At 34.3% G+C, this 5,300-nt stretch overlaps 1 non-coding gene and 1 pseudogene across 1 annotated transcript; both read left to right on the top strand.

The window, feature by feature from the left end:
• Positions 1 to 1,793: 1,793 nt before the first annotated feature.
• On the top strand, positions 1,794 to 1,897 carry LOC119471523. The gene has a single exon (XR_005200596.1). It is a non-coding gene; the product is annotated as a small nucleolar RNA U13 (small nucleolar RNA).
• Positions 1,898 to 4,839: 2,942 nt separating this feature from the next.
• On the top strand, positions 4,840 to 4,958 carry LOC119471515 (annotated as a pseudogene).
• The last annotated feature ends 342 nt before the right edge of the window (positions 4,959 to 5,300 follow it).

Here is a 5,300-nt window from a genome sequence, read left to right as displayed (position 1 = left end):
CTTAATACCCAATTACTGAACATTTAGATATATAATATTTCAGTTTGGGGCTATTAAACAATAAGGTGTTTGTAGTTGAATCATTGCATATATTTATGATTCTTTCATTAAAATAAATATTTAGGCATGAAATAGTTGTGTTTGAATCTTAGAACCAATCTAAGATTGTTTTATTCCCAACAGCAAAGCAAACAGGATATGCAGGATGGCTGCATTTATAATCTAAATAATTTAAATATACATCATGAATTATTCAGCTCATATATATCATACATATGCATGATATATCACAGGCGGTTTTTCTTTTTTTGCATATTATGCAAACAGTAGACATAAGAAAACCGGAGTAACTTTACTAAAACCAGATAAACATACTTTAAAACAAAAGAAAATTAATAGAAATAAATATTTTATAATTATAAAAAGGCCGATCTACCAGGAAAATATCAAAATTATAAATATATATGCACCTAACAACAAAGCTGCACAATTTATGAAGCAAAAACTAACACACTTGAAAGAAGAAACGTGAAATTAAGAATAGTTGGAGACTTCAATATATCCTTTATATAATGGATAATATAACTTTCAATCCATTGATAGAGCAACTAGGAAAAGAGTCAACAAAACAGAAGACTTGAACAACACTATAAACCATCTAAACCGAAAAGACATCTATTAAGCATTACACTTAGCAATAAAGGAATAGACATTTTTCTAAAGCATACATGGAACATTTTTTAGGATAGATCATATGAAAGACCATAAAACAAGTCTGAAATTTAAAAGATTGAATCATACAAAGTACGTCCTCCAAGCACTGTAGAATAAGAAACCAATAACAAAGCTCAGAAATTCACAATTATGTGGAAATTAAACAATATACTCTTGAATAACAAATGGGGCAAAGAAGAAATCTCAATGGAAATTAGAAAATATCTTGAGAAGTACTAAAACAACATTACAAAATGTGAGATGCAGCCAAAGCAGTGCATAGTGGGAAATCTATTTTAAGAAAAAAATCTCAAATCAACCTGACTTTCCACCTTAAGAAACTAGAAAAAGAAATCTATCTAAACACAAAGCAAGCCAAAGTAAGGAAACAAAGATTTGAACAGTAATTAAATAAATAATAGAAAAACAATAGAGAAAATAAAACCAAAAGTTGATCCTTCTAAAAGAAATCAATGCTATGGTTTGACTGTGTTCCCCAAATTCATATGTCGATTGGAGATGAGGCCTTTGGAAAGTAATTAGGATTAGATAAGGTCATCAGGATGGGCCACCATGATGGGACCGATGGCTTTATAAGAGAGACCTGAGAGACGTAAGCTGACATGTTCTTGCCCTCTTGCCATGTTAGGATGCAACAAGACCCTCATCAGATGACAGTGTGATGCTCTTAAACTTCCCAACCTCCACACCTGTAAAACATAAATTTATTTTCTTATAAATTACCCATTCCGTGGAATTTTGTGTAGTAACAGAAAATGGACTAAGGTAATCAACCAATTGACAAACCTTTAGCTAGACTGAGCAACAAAAAGAGAAGACTCAAATTACTTAAATCAAAAATGAAAGAAGGGACATTCCTACTGACCTTACAGGCACACAAAGGATCATAAGGGAATATTATGAACAAGAGAATGCCAACAGATTAGATAACCAAGATTAAATGAACAAATTCCTAGAAAGATGCTAAAGAAACTAAGTCAAAAAGAAATTTAAAAAATCTGAATAGAATTACAATAAGTAAAGAGATTTAATTACTAATTAAAAACAAGTCTGCCTTGATCCTTTTGTAGTTCATGAGTATGATGACTGGGTGTTCACACACATATGTGAGATGTGACACCCTTGAACCTTGTTACCACATGGGCACATTGCCCATCTGACATGAAAAAAAGAAAAACTAAAAAAAAAAAAAAAAAAAAAACTTCCCATAAAGAAAATCTGTGAACCAGGCAGCTTCACTGGGGAAAAAGTTAACACCTATTGACAAATTCATCTAAAAGAAGAAACAGGAAGTGCTCCCCAACTTGTTTTATGAGGTCAATATTACCCTGATGCCAGAAATTGCAAGAAAACTGCTCTCCAATATCCCTTGAGTATTGGCTCAAACAAAATGCCAGCAAACAGAATCCAGCAGCATATGAAAAGGACTATACATCACAAACAACCTGGATTTATTCCAGAAATGCAAGGTTGATTGATGTATGAGAAATAATCAATGTGATATTAATAGAATTTTTAAAACACGCATGATTATTTCAACAGATGCAGAAAAATAATTTCACAGAATCCAGTGCCCTTTCACGATCAAAAAATAGAAAAAAAAATTCAACAACTAGGGGTAGAAGAGAATTCACTCAACCTGATAAAGGACATCTATGTAAAACCCACAATTAATACCATACTTACTGGTGAAAGACTAAATATTTTCTCCTAAGTCAAAAACAGGACCTCTGCTACCTTTATTTAACATTATTTTGGAAGTTTTTCCCAGGGCAATAAGGCAAGAAAAAGAAAAAAGATATGCAGATGGGAAAATGAAGTAAAAAAATCTGTTTCACATGATATGATCTTGTATATAGAAAATCTTAAGGAATGTACTAAAATAACAGAAACATTAGATAACAAATAAGCTTAGAAAGGTTGCAGAATATTATAGCAATGTACAAAAATCCATTGTATTCCCAGCTGGCTTCTTTGCAGAAGTTGGCCATTTTATCCTAAAATTCATATAGAAATACAAGGGACCCAGAATAGACAAGACAATTAAAAAAAAAATTTGACTTCCTTTCTACCGGAACCACCATCTTCCCGTAATTCACCAAAATGACTAACACAAAGGGAAACAGAAGAGGCACCCAAAATATGTTCTCTAGGCCTTTTAGAAAACATGGTGTTGTTCCTTTGGCCACGTATATGTGAATTTATAAGAACAATGATATTGTAGACATCAAGGGAATGGATACTGTTGAAAAAGAAATGCCCCACAAGTGTTACCATGGCAAAACTGGAAGAGTCTACAGTGTTCCCTAGCATGCTATTGGCATTGTTATAAACCAAGTTAAGGGCAAGATTCTTGCCAAGAGAATTAATGTGCATATTGAGTACATTAAACACTCTAACAGCTGAGACAGCTTCCTGAAACGCATGAAGGAAAATGATCAGAAAAAGAAAGAAGCCAAAGAGAAAGGTACCTGGGTTCAACTGAAGCACCAGCCTGCTCCACCCAGAGAAGCACACTTTGAGAGAACCAATGGGAGGGAGCTTGAGCTGCTGGAACCTATTCCCTATGAATTCATGTCATAATATGTGTAAAAAAAAAAGAATAAGGTTGGAGGACTCACACTTCTTGATTTCAAAACTTACTACAAAGACATAGTAATCAAGACAGTATTGTATAGGAATTTATATAAACAAATGGATAATGGAACAGAAATAAGAGCTTAGAAATAAACCCTTAACATTTATGGTTGGTTGATTTTTCTTCCAGCCTTACTGAGGTATAATTAACAAATAAAAATTGGATATATTTAAAAGTGGATGTCGTGTCTTTTTTGCTTTTGTTATTTTTGAGTCTCACTCTGTTACCCAGGCTGGAGTGCAGTGGTAAAATCATAACTCGCTGCAGATTCAAATTCCTGGGCTCAAGTAATTCTCCTTCAGCCTCCAAAGTAGCTAGGACTACAGACATGCACCACGATGCCTAATTTATATACATATGTGTGTGTGTGTGTGTGTGTGTGTGTGTGTGTGTGTGTAGATCAAATGTACAGCATAACTACAGTTGGTAATACTGTATACAACTGTATATAAATGTACAACATATAACTATAGTTAATAATACTGTAGTTATAATGTACATTTGATATCCACATATATATATTTATAACATATACATATGTGGAGATTATAGTTGGTAATACTGTGGTTATTATGTTGTACATTTGATCTCCACAACATATTCATCTTGTGGAATGGAAACTTCGTACCCTTTGAATGGGCAGTTAATCTTTGAAAGGAGTGCCAAGACAATTCAATGGGGGAAAGGATATTCAGAACAACTGAATATCCATCAACAAAAAAATGAAGTTGCACCCTTTCTCTATGCCATACACAAAAATTAACTCAGAATTGATCAGAGTCCTAAACATAAGAGATGAAACTATAAAACTCTTAGAAGAAAACATAAGAATAATCTGTTACCTTGAGTTATGCAAAAGCTTCTTAGACTTGACATTAAAAGCACAGGCGATAAAAAAAAAATAAACATCAAAATCAATATCTTCAGTGCTTCAAAGGGCATGTTCAAGAAAAGAGAAGACTGAGTGTGGTGGCACATGCCTAGATTCCCAGTACTTTGGGAGGCCAAGGTAGGAAAATTTGCTTGAGCCCAAGAAGTTCAAGACCAGCCTGGGCAACAGAGGGAGACTCCAAATCTATAATAATAATAATAAGTAAAAAGCAAGAGAACAGACAACCCACAAAACTGGAGAAAATATTTGTAAATCACGTATCTGTAAGTAACTTGTATCCAGAACATATAAAGAACTCTTACAATTCAAAAGTAAAGATAAAAACTCAATTGTAAAAGGAGCATGGATTTGAACAAACATTTCTCCAAAGACCTACAAATAGCCAATACACACATGAAAAGATGCTCAACGTTACTGGCCATTGAATAAATGCAAATCAAAACCAAAATGAGATATCACTTCATACCCCTTAGGATGGCCAGAATTAAAGAGACACTAACAAGTATTAGTGAGGATGTGGACAAATGACAACTCTCACACGTTGCAGGAGGGAATGTAGAAAGGCACAGCCCCAGTCTATGGCCATACCACCCTGAACATGCCCAATCTCATCTGATCTCAGAAGCTAAGCAGGGTCAGGCATGGTTAGTACTTGGATGGGAGACTTCATGCGAATACCAGGTGCTGTAGGCTTAACGAAAGAAAGACACAAACAAAGGGAACTGTTTTCCCTTTGGAAAACAGTTTTGCAATTTCTCAAACTATTAGGCATGGTGCTGTTACCTATGGCTCAGCAATTCTATTCCTAGTATGTACTGAAAGAAATGAAACCATGTTCACATGAAAGCTTGTAGACAAATATTTACAGCAGTATTATTCAGAATAACCCCAAAGTAGAAACAACCCAAAAGTCCATCAACAGATGAATAAATAAGATGTGGTCTATCCACAATTGTGAAGTTATGATATCATAAGATATTGTATCGGCCGGGCGTGGTGGCTCAAGCCTGTAATCCCAGCACTTTGGGAGGCCGA

Source organism: Cebus imitator, unplaced genomic scaffold (genome assembly GCF_001604975.1).
Source record: "Cebus imitator isolate Cc_AM_T3 unplaced genomic scaffold, Cebus_imitator-1.0 Scaffold63, whole genome shotgun sequence".
Classification (NCBI taxonomy): Eukaryota; Metazoa; Chordata; class Mammalia; order Primates; family Cebidae; genus Cebus; species Cebus imitator.
This window is presented reverse-complemented; position numbering and strand designations above follow the sequence as displayed.